This window comes from Gavialis gangeticus, unplaced genomic scaffold (assembly GCF_001723915.1).
Source record: "Gavialis gangeticus isolate Ggan-Ray unplaced genomic scaffold, GavGan_comp1, whole genome shotgun sequence".
NCBI classification, from domain to species: domain Eukaryota; kingdom Metazoa; phylum Chordata; order Crocodylia; family Gavialidae; genus Gavialis; species Gavialis gangeticus.
Window position 1 is genome coordinate 10,633,050 of NW_017728964.1, and position 19,625 is coordinate 10,652,674.

Genomic DNA, 19,625 nt, shown 5'->3' on the forward strand with positions numbered 1-19,625 from the left:
GGAGTTGAGTCACACAGGCTGAGAGATTTTATCTGGCGTGGAGCTTAATAGAGAGGACGTGTGTACAGGTATGTGTGCGTGTGCATGTGTGTGTATGGAGGCAGCAGTAGAAACAACACAGAAGCATGCAGAAAAGCAGGAAGAAAGCTTCAGAGATGGCTAGAGACTTATAGTGGAACCAGAGAAAAAGGCAAAGGAAGGATCTCTGGGTACAGTGTTGGACGGAAAGGGGCTTGGAAGTATGACAAAGCAATCATCCCCTAAGATCTGGCTCCTACTAGGTGTACGGAAACGGGACTTTATGCCCTGTTCCCTATAAATTAACAGAATTGCATCCAAGAAATTACAGAAATCATTGAAAGGTAGGATTAGAAAGGTCTTCCAGTCCATCCCTCTGCTCTGAGGCAAGATTAAGTATGCTTATACCATCCCTGACAGATGCTTGTCTAACCTACCTTAAAAACCTTTGATGAAGGGAATACCATAAAATCCCTAGGCAGCCTGTTCCAATGCTTCACTATCCTTAACATTACAAAATTCTTACTAAATCATCTTTGCTGAAGATGAAGCCTGGATTTTTTGTATTACCTACAGTGAATATGGGGAATAATTAATGACCATCATTTTTCTAGCAGCCTTTTACGTAATGTTGTTTTACCTGCCTCCAACCTTCTCTTTTCCAGTCAAAACAAACCCAGTTCTTTCAGCCTTTTCTCTATACATCACATTTTCTAAGCCCTTACCATGCTCGATTCTCTCCTCTCGAATCCCCCCAGTATTTCTACATTTTTCTTAAACTGCTATGCCCCAAAATGGACATAATGCTCCAACCAAGGCCATCTCAGTGCCAGGTAGAGTGGAATAATCACCCTCCATGTCTTACATATAGCTTTCCTGCTCGTCTTATATAAATAAGATATCAGAAGGTGATGCCATGCCTGACGCCATCATCATCACCAATTTTATCCTTAACAGAAACAGCCCACAAGACCCTAATTGCTGGTTAACCATTCAAGTCAAAAGTGAGATGCAAGAAAAATACAGAATTTTTCACAAACTTGATGGCTGTTCCTCATAATTCCTCTTTGTGATACATGATGGATATGCTATGCCCATTTGACTCTTTCACATGCCCCTCAAAGGGTGCGGAGGGAAGATCCTGTTTCAGCCTTGGTATCACAGTGCTATAGAGATGGAGAAGATTTGTGTGTAGTGTAGTGCCACCCTGGGCTTCTGTGTGCATGTGCACATCCATCTTTCCTGCATTGAATGCGTCTTGACCAGAGGGCCTGTCCAGTGTATTCAATTGTCAGTTGTTCTCTTGAAATCCGGACTTCTGTTGTTTTTGACATGGGGATGTCGAGCTATTTGGGGACAAACGTTCCAAATGTATCCTGGATGATTACTAGCATGGAGTTTTCATGGGTACTCCTGATTTCTTTAATATTTGCTGCATGTTTATTTGGGGATTTAAAAGTGTAACCTACCAGTCCCTCTGACATCTCTGGAGATGAGTGGGAGCATGACAGAGCTTAAGATTCAATGTACTGATGAATTTTTAAGCCCCTTGAAAAGAAAATCATCTTAAAATGAAAAGTTTGCCAAAAGTCCTGTGAACTTATATCACTGCATATTGAACAAATTCAGGAGCAACCCTTCCATCTAGCCTCAAGTACAACTGTGTGAGAAAAATGGAGGACGGCCTGTAGTGAAAATGCATGGGTTCTGCATTCCTAAAGGTGTGAGGGAAGGATGGGACATTCCCCCATCTCTATATCTGTTATAACAGGGGCAGGCAATTATTTTGGGCAGAGGGCTGCTTACCGAGTTTTGGCAAGCTGTCGGCCACGTGGGTAGCCCCGCCCCTTGACAGGTTCCCCGCTCCCTGGTCGCCATCTTGTGATCAGAAGTCCCCCCCCCTCCAACCCCTGACCTTTGCCACCTGCAGTCCCTCCACTTGCCCCTGGAAGTGCTCTTTTCAGCAAGGGGTTTTGCCATCTCAGAACCAGAAAAATACCAAATTATATTCTAAAAAGCAAATATCTGTGGCATTTGTTAATTTGATTTCATAAAATATTTTTGTCCTGATTTACATGTGTCTGTGTAGTGTACGCAGAGGTGATTGCATAGCTTAAAGGAAGTCTTACTCTTGCATATCATGAGGGGGTGTATAGGTTTGTGGGGGGCTGTAGGTGTGTGGGTATGTGGGGTATGGGTGGGTATGGAGTTTGTGGGGGGTTGTGTGTGGGAGAAGCATATCTGGGGTGCATGGGGGGTGCGGGTGTGGGAATCTGCATGTATGGCACTGCGATGGGGGTGTGGGTGCATGCATATGGTGGGTTGTGCGTGTGGGACTTGCCCTATGCGCGCACACACACACACACACACACACACACACACACACACACACACACACACACACACACACTACTGGCACGGCCCCATGCTCCCTCGGCAATACATCCCGATAGTATATCCCACCTTGGAGAGAAGGTGGTCTGCAAGGAGCCAGCTGTGTGTCTGGTCTTCAGTCACCTTTCGCCATAAGCATAACTCTAATTTACATCAAGATCCCTTATAAGGACCTTTAACCCTTGGAGCATTGGATGTGGGCTATCTATATCCTCCAATGCCCTCTTCTCTACCCTTTCTGATGGCCTGTTCCTACCTCCCAAACATGCTCTTCCTGCCTTGAAACTTCATTTATCCTTCAGAAGGACGTTGTTAGCTGTTGGAAGCCATTATTGGATTATATGTGTGTGTGTTTCTATTTCTCCAGTACTTTCCATCAGAGGATATCAAAGTGATTTAGAAACTTCAAGTAATTAAGGTTCTCACACTTCATCTGTAGTGTGGGAACTGTGGCCCCATGCTCCCTCGGAGCCACATGGTGCTGGAGCAGGGCAGAGGCAGGAAGAGAGTGAAATGGCTGGGGGAGGGCAGGGCTGGGCTGCTCCGTTCTGCTGAGGTCTCCCCCTGGGTCCTACTGTTCCTGGCTCCTGTCAGCTTTGATAGGCAGCCAGGAACAAATAAATATTAATTTACTAATTTTTTTAGGGGCCCCACAGGCTGGATAAAATGGCCTGGTGGGCCAGATTTAGCCCACGGGCTGTATTTTGCCCACCCCTGTATTATAAGCTATTGTTTTTTTCTAAGGTCCTGATTGCCATGGTATCTAAGCAACATGGGAGGTTAGTACCCTGAATCTGTGTAGTATCTATTGTAGAGAGACATAGTTAGCCCTGTTAATCTGAAGTCAAGCAGAAGGCAGGGTAGATTTGCACATTATACACTAACAAAAGGAAAAAATAAATATATATAGCACAAGCTTTTGGGATCTGAAGCTCATCTGATGAAGTGAACTTCAGCTCATGAAAGCCTGTGCTATAGCTTATATATAGATAAGATATATATGTATAGATATAGTTGTGTTAGTCTATATTGTAAAGAACAGTATTTAATAGAGGTGATAGTGCCAACAAACCCAGAGGCAGATCACAGGTAAATGAATCATTCACAGTCCAGCACTACCACTTAAAGAACAGATTCCAAAAGCAACAAGGCAAATGGAACTGCATTCTTAACATGCTAGCTCTCCTATAATTCGACTTCTAGTAGTGTTGTAGACACAGGTATAAATAAGGCCCCTGATACTTCCCATTAATTAACAGAAGATTTCACTGTTTTTATAATGATATTTCATTCCCTTTGTTCTTCATCTGGGTGATGCATAGGAGAATTGTAAGATTCCATTCTTTCTTTCACCTGGATTTGCTCTGCCCTTTCTGCTGCATGCAGGGGATTTGATTGCATTAATTTAATTGGCAAACGTATTGTTCAGACAGCTGTGACAGAGATGACTTTGTGTATTAGTTGGCAAGTTAACTAGCTTATGAAGGCTATTGCTGCCAGACTCCACTGTACTGATTCAGGGCCATCCAACTCTGAATTGGCTTAGTGATTGCTCTTGTACATTCTGGGTTTGCGGGAGACTTTCATGTTTTGGAGAAAATTAGTGAGAAGCACATAAACAGAAGGTGGGAAGCAAGGAGCCAAGAAGCATTGCACAGCACTTTACAGATATGCATAGAAATTAAACAAAAATAAATGATAAATGTATATTGGGCAAACAACTGAGGCTGAGCTTTGCAAAGCTGCCTATGGGATTTGGATCCATGTTTTCACCAATACAAATGAGCAAACAAAACCCATGGGTATATGTCTAGATCAAGACCCATATTACCTGTTGTTAGACCTCTGTTGATGCTATTCAAATCAATCAGTCTACTTATTCCATCAGGTGATCTCCCTTATACTTATTATGTATGTACCGTATTGCTAACATATAGAATACAAGTCCCTGCCCCAAACACTTCAGTGACTGATTTAGACTGAAGTAATGCAAATTAAGAATTAGGTAGATGTGGTTACACTGATCAGTAGGTATTTGGAGGCATAGTGGCCTATGACTTGTAAGGAGTCATTTGGAAGAAGAAAGATGGTTTCTTACGTCATGTCTAAACCATCACCAGAGGGGAAATGGAGGCAAAAAGAAGGGAAGTGACTGGCTCAGAGTCACACAGCAGGTCCGCGATAAAGCTGAAAACAAAGCCTATTTTTGTCGTCTTCCTAGTTCGGGGCTCGTTGGGTTTTTTTGCACCACGCTGCCTTTTACAGATGGATAGACTTGTTTCTCTTCACCCCTTACACAAGTTAAAGCATGTGCATGGTCAAATGCCATCAAATCTGATGGCAGTTCAGATTTCAGGCTGGGGACAGAGCTAACTCCAGGCACCTGTGCACTTCTCAGGAGGCCCTGACGGGAACCTGAGTTGGAAGTGGATGCAGGTTTCAGACTTGTGAAGGGTGCCAGCACCCACGTTCTGTCATCTGTGACCTCAGGTTAGACCTGACTACAAAAAACATCATTAGCTTTTCTTCTTAAAGATCCAGGTTTCCAGTGGACAACCAGCAGTGACAAGAAGAATGGCAAAGTCTCTTTTAAAACTGTGTTGACAGCCTCCTCAAGAAACACTACCAATCCAGAAAGAATTGTCCCCTTCAGTCAAATGTGGCTTAATGAAAAATACATATCCACAGGCTTTCTTTCAGCCTGTATTATTAATGTGACCTTTACTCAACTGCTTCCCGCTCCTTTTGATTTCTATGAATAAACGTAATTAGGAAGGTGTGTGAGCGGCAGCTGAGCTTCAGCAAGGGGTTCTGATGCTGGGTAGGTGAGCGAGATGTTGCCCAATTACTTCCTTGAGTAAAGCAGACACAATGACAAGTGGAGGGTTGGGTCATGACTGACACAATGGGAAAAATAGACCTTTCTTAAAAATTGGGTTGATGAGGAGAACATTTTCCCACTATGGCCAGTACTTGTGATAAAAAAAATCATAACTTTATGTCTACAGTCCAGTGGAAATAGTGTTAATGCAACTTTAAGATTTAAAAAAAATGGAATACTTCAGAGTCTGGAAGAGGAGAATGTAGATTAAAAGTTCTTGCCTTTAAAATATTTGTTATTTATATCACTAAAAATAATTTGTTGGTTGATTCTTTATAATACAGAAAGGATTTCAGTATAGAGCCTTGCATACAGACTCTACTTATCTTCAAATTTGCTTGAAGTTCATTTCCAGTGAGGCGTAGAAATCAAGCAAAGTTTGAAGAAAAGTAGTTGAGTATTTTTACAGCTTTAACTGCTTGAAGATCAGTGGCCCCAATTTAGAAAGGAAGTAGCATTTGAAACAGCCTGAAGCCTTGAATCAGTCTTCATTAAAAAAAAAAATGAAAAAAATAAGTTGCTGATTTTAAATGTTATAGGATAGTATATCCCACCTTGGAGAGAAGGTGGTCTGCAAGGAGCCAGCTATGTGTCTGGTCTTCAGTCACCTTTCTCCATAAGCTTAACTCTAATTTACATCAAGATCCCTTATAAGGGCCTTTAACCCTTGGAGCATTGGATGTGGGCTATCTATATCTTCCCATGCCTTCTTCTCTACCCTTTCTGATGTCCTGCTCCTACCTCCCAAACATGCTCTTCCTGCCTTGAAACTTCATTTATCCTTCAGAAGGACGTTGTTAGCTGTTGGAAGCCACTATTGGATTATATGTGTGTGTGTTTCTATTTCTCCAGTACTTTTCCATCAGAGGATATCAAAGTGATTTAGAAACTTCAAGTAATTAAGGCTCTCACACTTCATCTGTAGTGTGGGAACTGTGGATCATAAACTCCTCTGTATTAGCAAGGGTGGCCAGAAATGGCTTAGGAGCCTTCTGTAGCCAAGGCGAACATTAAAAACCTTTCAAACACAGATTTAGGGTGCTGACAAATATTCAGGCAACACCAAGGGGTGGGATTTAAAAAAATGACTAGGAGGTTCTGCATGGACCTTCTGGATGATGGGCATCTTCCTCCATCCTGCCTTATTTGGAAATCCCAAACCAGATCATTACTTTTCGAGATCAAGCTCAAGTTGGACAGTTCTGGTCTAAAATGACTCGAGCTCTGTAGACCAGCTGTAGAGCCTTATTCCTCTTCCCTTCTACTTCACCTAAGTAGTTCCCTTGACTGTTTGGTGCATAATCCCCACTTCCCTTTCCCCCAGTGTTTTTTTTTTTTTTAATATCTTTCAGAAAAGCCCAAAGAAGAAAGCCACATGTCTCGTTATAGTTTATGAGTTGTGTGACCAACTCCTTCATGAGATTTTGAAAAATCTTACTTGCAACAACAATAGATAAAAGCTTTTCAGGCACTAAGTGTAAATCTTTGTAGAGTTGATGAGATCCCTTCTGTGGTGACCTGAAAAGGAAATAACATTGGGTTGTGCCCTTTTTATTATTCCTTTATGATAGAATAAAAAGGCTTGAAACATTGCTGTCAATAGCTGTTTTCCCTGATTGTTACTTACATTAGAAATTCAGGTCTTGTCTGCTGTGCAAGACTGTATGGTGACCTAAGAACTATTGAAATTCGAACATCACAACAGATTGGTGCTGAATAATTAGGAGGTGGGGAAGGATTTTTAGTCAGATTAGTTAAATTGCTGAGGGTAGTTATTTAGTTAGCACCTATTTAACTTCAACGTTTGATGAAGAAATAAGAGAAAATATGTCTTTGTTAACGATTCAGCTCCCTTTTTCTTTAAGTTAAGGCATGAGAGCTTGCAATAAATGTCTTTGACTGCCTCCAGAAACCTCCAAGCAAAACCAGGGAAAACTGGATTTGACATTCCAGATGTTTCTTGGGTTTTTAAAAAAATCAGGCTCTCTTTATCATAAAGAAACACTAAATGGCACAAATTGAACTTTTAACAATTTTCTTTGTAGGCTACTTCAAATGCTAATAACTTTAAAACAATGGGGGTGATATTTTTCAACCATATCTTGTTCCACAGAGTTCATGAGGACTTAAAATTCATCCTGCCTGTAAAGCATCCAATAAGCACGGTAGTTAGAGGTTTCCTTCCTGCCCACTGTATTCCAAAACATCTTTACAGAGCAAAATAATATCAGAAATTATGGCTTGCGGAGAAAGTGCTTAAACCCAAGGTTTAGAAAAATCTGCCAGAGTTTTGTTGCATGGTGGGGCTTCAGAATCAGAAAGCTCTTACCCCAACAGTGATGAAAATATGTAAAGGAATAAAAGCCAGGCTCAGGAAGAGCGGTGAGGCATCGGTTCTTGCAGGAGTGCAGGAGAAATTGAAGTGGGGGGGTGCCCTGGATCTTCCCCTGTATACAAAGTGTGATTTTTAAACCAGTTTAGCCAAACTGCTGTGGATGCTCTTATTTTGGTTTAAATCGGCTTTACCGAGATTTAGTTTAAGTTAATAAACAAAAGGTTTTCTTTCCCCGTATTTATTAAAAGAAGGGCTTACAGCAGTTCAGATAAACTAGTCTGGTAAAGCTTGTGAAAACTTGTTTGCGCACAAACCCTGAATGAAACAGGCAAGAGGCTGTTTAAAAAGATGAGGTTGATGTATTGGCATAACAGTTCATCTAAGGAAAAGGACAGGGATCATGTGGGAAAAGTATTCTAAGTCTTAATGCAAGCCAAGCATCATGCCTGGTTTAGTTTGCTCACATTTTCACTGTGTTATCCTTGCCATGCATGGATAGTACTTGTACATGGGCTGACCAGAACTAAGACCAAAGAGGTTCCTATTTAGACCCTAGATTAATAAAACCCTTCTCTGTCTGCACCACCTAGAACCAGCTACTTTAAAAGTTGTGTTTTTACAGGTTATAGCAAAGATTTCTCTCTCCCTCTCACTTGTTGGGCAGTGTTTCGTGTATTGGAGTAAACTCCAGTTGTGTGATGTATTCTCACTATCGATTTCTCTGAGAAGTATAGCATTAGCTTGACTGGAAAATTTGTAGCAGAGGGAATCACAGCAGAAAAACAGACTGGCTGCTCCCCAGGATATGGCAAGGCAGAGACTTGTAAGGATTAGCTTTGTTAATACTTTGCAGCTTTACAAAATAAAGTGAATTCCTTGTGTGAGTGCAAAATCAATGCCAGAGTTGTCTTGGGGGGCCTAAAACTGGACGGGAATGAGCTCACCTTGGTAAGGGTCCACTCCTCATCCATTTGCTGGAAATGGTACAATATGTCTTGATGTCGCTCTTTCAGGGTCACATGCAAGATGAGGCATATACTTTCTTCTCTGTATTATAGCACAATCAAAATCAAGTAGCACCTTTCATGTAAAACCACTTTCTTGAGCTACATATTTTTTAATATTATGGGATTGAAACTCCCTGTGTCACAGTCCTAGTTAAGATCACCAGACCAGTCTCTTACCAGAGGGCTGCGTTGGATCCACATGCTGTGGCTTTGAGCTGCCTTTGGACCCTGTGTAAGCTCCATCACTGCCTCTAGCTTCATGCTTTGTGGCACAGACTGGCTCAGCTACCATGTGCTTCTAGGACTGTGCTGACCAGTAGTTGAAGTGCACCCTCTCCCAGAGGTCCACTCTTTGGATACTCTGCTTTATAGATTAGCCTTTCGGGGACACCTCATAGCTGAAGCATATAAACACAGACTTTGCACCATTTGGATTAGAGACCTAAATTCCACCTAAACTGAGACTGCTAAGTCCTTTTTCTGATCTGGTTTAAATTCCCATTCTGCCTGAACAGGACATGTAGCAGCCAGGGCACAACAGGATTTTTCCAGCAATTTCAGTTCTATGAGTCTACGAACCTTTCTGGGACCAGGTCCTGGTGCATGAACTGACTTCAGGAAGCCCGTCTCTCTTGCAGTGTCAATGGCACCCCTGTCTGCTGCTGTACAGGCTACCCCATTTGCATGCAGACAAGGCTGAGCTGTATGAAGATGGGGATGTAGATTGTAAGAAGGTACCCTGATTCTGGTAAGGGGAAGAGGGAAGCTGTGGGAGGGAGTGAGTTGGGGTTGAAGGGGAACTTGGACTAGTTGGAAAATCTGCTTGTTTCCCTTAATTCAGGTCCCTTAAGGGGAGGCCCAATCATTTTTAACAACATACTGCTTTGTTCCCAGGACCTTGCCTCATTCATTGCACAGGATGGACTTGTTTGAGGGATGGATCTGGCTTGTGCGCTCCAGAAAACTATTGCCTGTAGACCACCTCCCCAACCCTCATTTGTTGCAGAATTTGGAAGGCATAAAGTAAATGAGAAAGGGGTTTTCAAGAAGAGAAAGAATGGTCTTGTGGCTAATGTGCTCGGGAATTGCCCTGGAGAAGTAGACTTTCTTCCTGCTGCTGCTAGCAAGGTCATGTGTAAAGGCAGGCAAGTCACTTACACCAAATGTTTTACAGGAGTCTATTAATGTTGTGCTCCTTTTTTCTGGTTGCTTGAGCTGGACCCTAGGCTCGCAGTTGAAGAAGTGCTGAGAACTCACAGCTGCAACTAAAATTAACAGGGACTGTGCTTGGAATATATAGGGTGCTGTGTAATGTTAAACACTATAAAACAGGTCCTAGGTATCTCAAATTGAGCACCTAAATTAATGAATGCTGTGGTCCTGTCTTTCTCTATGCCTCACTATTCCATCTGTAAAATTGAGGTACCGATACTTTCCCAGCCAGAGGGATGTTGTGAAAATACGTTCTTTTGTGTTTGTGAAGCACTGATACTATGGCAATGAAAAATCTATAGTAAAACAACCCAGGAGAAGACAAAAGAACACAGGAGCAAATTCCGTCTTCAAAGCAAAGTTTGTAATAAGGCCAGGTGCCTCCTATTCAGCAGCATACAGAAAACAAAATCTTGAATAACTGCTTATTAAGTGAGAACTATACGCTCTGTGCACAGAATGAGGCAGGGATCCTATGGAAAAAGTGCCACGTGATCATGTAATGAAAGCTCATACCATCATGTACATGTACAAGTCAAGCAACCTTAATTCCAGCAATTCCTAACTTCTGAGTGCTTGACTTTGCAATCTTGTAAATGGTTTTCATCACACGTTTTTATTTATAGTATATGCATAATCATTAGAATTGAGCAAGTAATGCATAAAAAATGTTGACACAGTTCACATATTTAAATGAATTTGCTTTAGCTGTAGCTGATCTCATTTTCTACAGACTTCTGAGGAGTGGGGTTTTGCTGGCAGAAATGTTTGCAAGAAGTAGATTTTCAGGTCACTTGTATGTGTACTTGCAGACACCAAATTGTGTACACAGATGCTTGCACTAGAGTTACTTCTGTGTGCTTATTTAGTCAGAAAATGGAAACAAGATGCTGCAGCTGTTGTGACCACTCACAGCTAAGCAGGGCAGCTTGAAATTCAAATATGCGTCATCAGTCCCTAGAGAGGTTAAAAAAATTAGAAAAAATATTCAGTAACAATGCAATACAATGGCAAATTACTGATATCAAATACAAGGAAATCTACAACTATTTATGGATATTTTGCAAGCAGAAAAATGCACAATTGTAGTAGTTGTACAAATTCATTATTAATTCTGCTCTAATAAATATATATGCATGTATATCTAGAATGTACATTGTGTGTGTATGTGTGTGTGTGTACATATATGTACACACACACATATATGTATGTATACATGTGTGTTTATGCATATATACACATAAAATAATCACACAGACTGCAGTTGAGTCCTATTTTAGAATATTTTAGCATGCTCAATGTAATCCATTAGGGTATTTTTCTTCCCTTTTAGATCTAATCACAGCTAGCAGCACAGGTTGAAACATTTCAAGTATTTTCCATCGTCTTATCCGGCTGCCCTTTTAATGTTGTTATTGAACGCTGGGGCTTGTGTTGATTTGCATGCCATTTTGCTTTTGATCTCCATGGCAACTGCTACCAAATGGCCTGAGAATAATAGAGGAGCTTTTTGGAGCTGTAAGCAGGCTGTGTGTGGAGCGCTGACGCCGGAGGTTTTTAAAAAATAAATAAATAAGTAAATAAATAAAATTAAGACAGCTATTGTTGCAAGGAGCCCAGCTAGCAAAGGAGCATGCTCCCTTCCCCGCCCCCTTCTTGTCCCTGCATCCTATCATGTTGTTACATTTGACAGATGTTCGTGACAGGCACTTAAAAGAAATAAATACACTTGGAAAGGGCTGTAATAAGTGAGGAACCAGTGTGGGAGCAGCTCCTAATATGTGGGCTGTCACAGAGGCTGTGGTATTGTTCAAGAGTCCTGGTCTGCGTTTATGATAGGTAGGAGCCCAGTCTTCAGACTAGTTGGTCCTTTTCCAGGATAGGGGGACTCGAATCTCTTCACAGGTTTGAGAGATGCTGGGGCATTCACTTCACTGAGCTCTGCTCTACTGGAAGCTCGGCTCATGCTCTCTCTTCTTGAGGGTGAGATGACATGAAGGTTTTTAGGTCCCTGAATGAAAATAGTCATCAAAATGGCACTTAAAGTCAGTGTCCTCCTGTCTTTGGCAAAGTGGTTTCTTTCCATGCAAGCTCACTTTTCCTAAACCACTTTTTTATAAATGGGAACAGGGTGGTTTTACAGTTGAGGCACTGGACTGAAAATGGGAAATCCCCATTAAATTCCCAGCACTGCTACAGATGTAAGTCACTTCACTTCTCTATTACTTGTAACGTGGGACAATATTAATTCCTTTCTCTTATGCTTTGTCTGGGTTTGCCTCATTTAGGTAGACAGGAAAGAGGTGAGCATTTTGAAGAAGGGATTGTCTCTTGCCATGGATATGTCCATCACCTAGCACCCCATTCTCTGCAGGGGCCCAATGCCTGCTAAAATATGAATAGTCATAAAATAAAGCACCATCACAGCCTTAAGCTAACAATAAAACCTATAGGCACAGCTGGAGATGTCACTACCATCAGTGTGTGCCTCAGGCTTTCCTGTTCTAGTGTAACTACTGTCCTCATGTCTCATTTAGAAATGCTCGTCAGAACTCTGCCCAATATTGCATCCCATGCAACCCTGTTAACTTAATCAGGCTGCACTGGGACTATACGCAGCAGGGGAAGGATCAATGGGATTTTGTTAGGGATTTGGACATAAATCAGAAAGTCATCAAGCAACAGTGAAGAAACCCAGCAGGAAATGAAGAAGGGAGCTGGCCTAGCAGCTACAGTATCAAGCCGCTGTACCTGCTATCAAGTTCTGCCTGTGCTCCAGCAGTGTCAGTCATTTCTTCCTTTCTACCCCTTGGTTCCTTCCTCTGGCTGGTCCTTTCCTTTCCTGCACAGTAAACACGGGTCCAAAATCAGTTTGGAAGGCACGCAATTGTTTTATTCAATAAACAGACCAACTCTGCAGGCGGGGAGAGTGGAGAGAGCTGATGATCCCAGTGTCCCTTTCCAGCCACTTTCAACCAACTGTCTTTAACCATCAAAACCCCACTACATCAAGGCATGATGAAAATTGCTTCAGATCCCAGTGGTTTCTGATACAGCTTCAGGTGCTGGAGGAAAAACATCAGCACTTCCACGGCAGTTAAAGAAGACTCCAGAGCTAAGTTGTTCATTGCCCAGCTTTGGCATTGTGGGAAGTAGTGAGCACAGCTTCCTGTAGATTGAAGGGGCGCACAATGAAGGACAGGTGGGGGGGGGTCCACGGAGTTAAGAACGCTGTCCCTCTTCATGGAACGCAAGTGTTTGAGGTGGGCTTGTGATCTGGTAGCTGCCTGCCACACCAATTGAGTAATGCCTGCCAAGTTCCGCCCCACACCCTCCCTCCTTAATTAACGGAGCAACCACAACTTTGTTATCCTGTGCGTGAAATAAGGCTAATGAATCACGTTGTACTTTGAAGCCACGTTAGATCTGAAATTGACACAAGCTTTTACATCTATGTCACTCCGCCCCCTCCTTTTCTCCCTCCCCCTATTCCCTTCCACCCAAGGCAGGGCCATCTCACTGTTTACCTGTCACTCAGCTGAGGAATTTGTATGTTAGTTAAGCTGTTAGCGTGAGTAATTACTGAGTGGGTCAGTGACTCCTCCCAGCAAGCCAGCATGAAATGCTTTGCCTAGCAAGCAACATCTCTATTGCTAGAGGACTGGCAGCTTGCAGTTGGGGAAATGAATGCAAACTATGACTCAGGGCTAATTGCACTCTTTCACTGTAGCTCAGGCGTATGCATCTGGTGTAATTAGAAAACAGACCGATCTCTCAAAGTGTGAATGAAAAGCTGCAAAATCAGTGCATCTGGGAGAGAGGTAAGGACAAGGGTCAGAGGGGAATCCTAAAGCTTTCCAGCTACATGCCCCATTGCTTTCCCTAGTAACTTTCCCATCGGAGTGAGTGCAAATTTGGGAAAATAATAGTGATCAAAATCCAACTCTGTTTCTTTTCCCCAGTGGCACAAACTTGGAAGTTTGTCTGTTTGACATACAACATCCCCCCACATCCCATAACCAAAAACCCCAAACATGGCTTTTCATCTAGTATCTCAGTTAGCAGGAAGCACACCTACTTTACATGATGAAGGTTTTAGGATATTCATTACGATTGTAGTAACTTGGGCTTTGTCCTTTGTGTTTTGATCCCACAATGCTTACTTAGGGTCATCCAGGAATCTGTGGTGAAAATAGGATGGAGCGTGAGCTCCAACCTAGCAATCTAACCCCCTGGACCATTCTTCCATATCAACTGATAGCTGACTGTTGATGTGATTGCAGCGAGGTGAACTTGGGCAAGTCCACGTAGGGAAAGCTGTGATTTACATTGGACGATTTTGTCTCAGTTTCAAGCTCTTTAGGTGGTTGGCTATCAATTCTTGGAATCAAGGCATGTTCCTAGTGCCTAGTGTTCCCAGGGGGCAGGGGAAGGTGAGAGACCTAACTGTAGGCATTTACTACAGGCCACTGAACCAGGGGAGGAGCTTGATCTGGAGTTCTCTCGAGAACTGGCAGAAGCCGTGCGTGCAAGGGACTTGGTTGTCATGGGTGACTTCAATTACCCGGACATAGATTGGGAGGGACACTCAGCTAGGTCAGATAGGTCATGTAGCTTCTTAACTGTAATTGAGGAGCTCTTTCTGGCCCAGGAAGTGCAAGGACCAACTAGAGGTACTGCTATCCTAGACTTGGTCTTGGCCAAAGAAGATGATCCATTGGGTGGCTTGAACTTTGAGGGTAGCTTTGGTGACAGTGACCATGAGCTCATCAGGTTCACTGTCCATCACAAGGTTGACAAATCAACTAGCAGGATTGAAGTCCTGGACTTAAAAATGCTGACTTCAACAGGCTCAGGACATTAGTAGGGGAGGTGATGCAGGACCAGGGACAGAAGGCAAATGGGATGCACAAAGATGGGTCATCCCTTGAGGACACAATCCTCGAAGCACAAAAAAACAAAAAAACATTCTCAAAAGGAAAGGTAGCAGAAGGGCTGGCAAGCCCTCCTGGTTCAATAGGGTCCTCTTGAAAAAGAAAAAAGAGGCGTACACACAGTGGAAGCTAGGGACAGTCCTCAAGGAGGACTATACAACAGTGGCCAACACTTATAGGGAAATGATTAGGAAAGCTAAGGCAGCAATTGAGTTTAAGTTAGCCAAGGCAGTCAAGGATAACAAGAAGTCCTTCTTTAGGTACATAGGGAGCAGATGGAACATAAATGGAAGCATGGGGCCCCTGCTTAACACCTTGGGACAGCTGGTAATGGACACTCAGGAAAAAAAACTGAACTCCTGAATGCCTACTTTGCTTCGGTATTTCACTGGAACAAGGGGAAAGATGAGAGAGATAAGGATCACAGACAACATGGTGGAAATGACAGCCTTCCCACTGTGGATGCTGAGCTGGTGTAAAACCAGCTAGAAAAGCTAGACACTTATAAATCAGCAAGACCAGATAGATTGTACCCAAGAGTGCTGATGGAGCTGGCTGAGGTGATTGCAGAAACCCTGGCAAAACTATTTCAGAAATAAGAGATCCCTGAGGATTGGAAGAGGGCCAACATTGTGCCCATCTTCAAGAAAGAGAAGAGGGACGACCCGGGCAACTATAGGCCAATCAGCCTAACCTCCATCCCAGGGAAAATCCTGGAAAAACTCATTAAAGAATCTGTATGCGATACGCTCATTGAGGGTAAGATTCTGAATGACAGCCAACATGGCTTTGTCGTAGGTAGGTCTTGTCTTATCAATCTCATCTCCTTCTACGAACAGGTCTCTCAGCATTATATATCTAGACTTCCAAAAGGCTTTTGATGTAGTATCCCACGATATCCTTGTGAAAAAATTGGAAGATTGTGGGTTTAACTGCCCAACAGTTCAGTGGATGGAAAACTGGCTATATGGTAGGACCCAGGGAGTTCTCATGAACGGATCTGTGTCATCCTGGTGAGAAGTCGCTAGTGGTGTCCCTCAGGGGTCTGTGCTTGTACTGGTGCTTTTCAACATCTTTATCAATGATTTGGGTGTGGGGGTGAAAAGCTTGATGGCCAAGTTTGTGGATGAGAGCAAGTTGTGGGGGAGCATGGTCATGCCAGAAGATAGGTTGCAGATACAGGCAGACCTGGACAGGCTGGAGAGCTCGGCGGACCGGAACCGGATGAAGTTCAACACTCAGAAGTGTAAGGTGCTCCATCTGGGGGCAAACAATCCCCCACATACCTACAGGCTCGGTGGCGACAATTTGACTTCCACCACGGCCAAAAGGGACCACGGGGTAGTGATTGACCATGACATGAACATGAACATGTGCAATGCGGTGGCCAGCAGGGCAAACAACATGCTGGCATATGTTAACTGTTGCATCACATGCAAAACTAGGGAAATGATACTGCCAATGTACTCCGCACTGGTGAGACTGCAGCTGGAGTACTGCGTCCAGTTCTGGGAGCTGCACTTCAACAAGGACATGAAAAAACTTGAGAGGGTCCAGAGTTGAGCCACTTGTATGATCAGGGACTTACAAGATAAGCCATATGAGGAAAGTCTGAGGGACTTGGGCCTCTTCAGCCTACAGAAGAGAAGGCTGAGAGGGGACTTGGTAATGGCTTACCGCTATATCAGGGGAGTACATCAAGAACTCAGTGAACAGCTGTTCACCAGGGCACCCCTGGAGAAGACAGGAGCAATGGATACAAACTCCTGGAAGGCCATTTCAGACTCAATCCCAGGAAAAACTCCTGTTTTTCAGGGTGTCCAGACTGTGGAATAAACTCCCTCTAGTGGTGGTGCAGTCACCTACCCCGGAAATCTTCAAAAGGAGACTGGACAGTCACCTCGCTGGGATCACTTGACCCCAGTTGTCTTTTCCTGCCTAGTGCAGGGGGACTGGACCTGATGATCTACTGGGTCCCTTCCAGCCCCTAACAGTCTATGAATCTAAGAATCTATGAGACCTACTGGATCTTTTATATATCCCTGTGACTTTCCACTGAGGGTCAAGTTTGAGGCCACTTTCAATAAGCTTGAGCCACATTAGTTCCCTTCACTGCCTTGAGCTGTCCTTCTTACTAACTCAGAGAGATTATCTGCAATTTTATGCCATGGCAAGGCTGGGCGGAAAGAACAACTTACTGCCCCTATAGCATCTATAAAGCTGCATTTTTTGGAGCAGAGGACAGCTGTGTTTATCTGAGATGTCTTCACTTGTTGACTCATAAACAGCCTTCTTTTCAAGTGGAAATTCCACGTTGATGTCACATCGGTGCTCATGGAACCATCCACATCCGTGGTGGCAACACATTCCTTGGACATTTAAAATGTAGTTTTCTCAGACTGAACCAAGGATTCTCACTAAGGTACTTGGAGTAATGAGAGTTCTTCATTTCAGAACTTGCCCTGTGGACTCATGTAATTTCTTGCTGTTAGGCCATCTGGGTGGAACTAACTATTTTTGCTGGAAGTAGTCAACACTTGGAGCAGAAGCATATTTCCAGTGTCTTTTGTGCAGACATTGTACACAAAAGCTTCCTATGCAGTAAGCATCAAGTGACTATCACTCAGTATCTGATCTTCCATGTTGGATTAAGATTTCTGAAAAAGTTATGACACAACAGCTCTTAGAGCCTGATTTTCTTATCATTTGTGCTGGGTTTATTTGAGTAACGGTAGTGACTTCACTGGAGTTACTCCTCATTTTCACCAGTATGAGTCAGAAGTGAATCAATCCCTAAGTATGCAGTTGCTTCATAGTTTCTTGACACTTGTTAGATGTCAGCTTGGGTACAAACCTGAATACCATGCAGAGGTAGCACTGGTTACTTCAGTAAATGATCTCCTTCTGGCAATGAATGAAAATCAGGCGTTCACCTAGTTGTGCCCACTAGCTGCTTTCAGTGCTGTTTGATGGTGTGTCCTTGATTTGTCTGAATGCTTACAAGAGTAAATAATACTGTCCTTCAGTGACCTTACTTCTATCTCTAAAAGTGGTCCCAAAAGGCTTGTGCAATATAGAGCATTGTTCTGCTTACCTGTGGGCTTGTTCACATGGGCTTCTTGCTAGGATCTGTCTTATCCCCTCTCTTGTTCAAGTGCATGTAGGGCCATTGGAAGGGTTAGCAGGGAGGCATGGACTAAACATATTTTCAATAGGCTGCTGCTACCCAGTTGTGTCCATCAATTTAATGTCTATGAATCTATGGGATTTAGGCAGTGCTCTAGCATGTCCAGCACTGTTTGATAGAAACTGGAGCATGGGTGAGTGCTGGCAAAAGGTTGGTAAAAATAAAATAAAATAATGTTTTGTAAAATAAATCTTATGTAAATGAGAGTTTGTAAGAGAGCACAACGTGGATGTCTCTTCTGTGACTATTTGTATTGAAATGAATGTATAACTGTACTAGTGACTTGCAAGAGCTGAGTCCTTAGAAATGAAAAGCTGCAGTACACAGAAGTAATGATAATTACATAGCTTTTGTACACAGTATCACATATGAATTATGAATAAAATGCTATGGGATTTTCATTTTCCTGCTTGATCTATATTACATAGAGTTAATCACAAAACCATATGTCTTTCAATGGAAATTGCTTCAGAAAAAATATTGAAACAATTTGTTTTGGAAAATTTTGAAATTCTGAATTTTTAGAATTTTATCTTTTTGGGGTTTTCAATGTTATATTTTTATCTTTACATTATTTTATGACATGTCAGTATGCATTAGTGTTATAGGGATGTCATAATGTGACAATATAATAGCTGAAGTATTCTATTATTTTCGTCTTAAAATTTATTTAGGGCAGCTGCTATTTAGTACTGATTGAAACATGTTATCTTCTTCTCTAGATCAAAGTATCTCTTTTTATATTGTAAAGAAAGAGCTTGACATTTTCATTTTCACTCATTTTTATTTTCACTTTCTTTCACTTTCAAACTGTTACAAAACAAACTTAAGAAAAACAAGGGACAGTTTGATATAGAAAGATGAGGTGTTTCAGTTAGTACTAAGTAGCAGCCACTCTTAATTTTAAACTGAAAAACAGAATATTTCAATTAGATATCATTATGACATTAGTATATTAATGGTAGAGTATATTGTGCCATAATACTACTGACATGCCATTAAATAATTAATATAACAATGAAAAGAGCACTACAAGCAAAATGAAAAAAATTAAATGTAAAAATCCTGGCATTTAAAACTTGCAAAACAAAAGTTTACTGAAAATAACTCTCTTCAGAAATTCTGATATGGAGGAAATTCTTAAACTATTGGATTTATTTCTGATTCAGAACAATATTAGATTTGAAATGTTCCCATTCTCTACAAAACAGAAATCTAAGTTTTGACCACTATTGATTACTATTTAACATACATCTGTGCAATAGAGGTCACTTCTTTTATAGCACAGGTAGGTTAAAAAATAATCTTTTTAAGGTAATGTTTGTTCTGGAAATAAATCACAATTGTTTGAATGCTTAAACTTTAAAAAAGAGCTACTCTAAAAGCTCAATTTTTAAACAATTGGATCGTGAGTGTAATATGAATGTAGTTAAGATGATAAATGCAGCTAATTTTCTCCCTCTATTAGCCCCTTTCACATGCTACTTACAAATGCCAGTCAAACTCAGCAATCCTTTCATTTTATTATTCAGTGACAGGGCGGTTGGATTAAAAATACATGATGGCATTTTCCAACTAGGATTTATAAGTGCCACTACTGTGTCTAATTTTGGCTTGCCATTTGCTATACACAGGAGGAAATGTGGTTTGTTGGTAA

At 42.0% G+C, this 19,625-nt stretch overlaps 1 long non-coding RNA gene across 2 annotated transcripts in view; it reads left to right on the top strand.

Annotated features, from left to right (window-relative positions):
* LOC109287577 overlaps positions 1 to 19,625 on the top strand; it is a 294,027-nt gene that overhangs the window by 223,228 nt on the left and 51,174 nt on the right. The window lies entirely within an intron of this gene.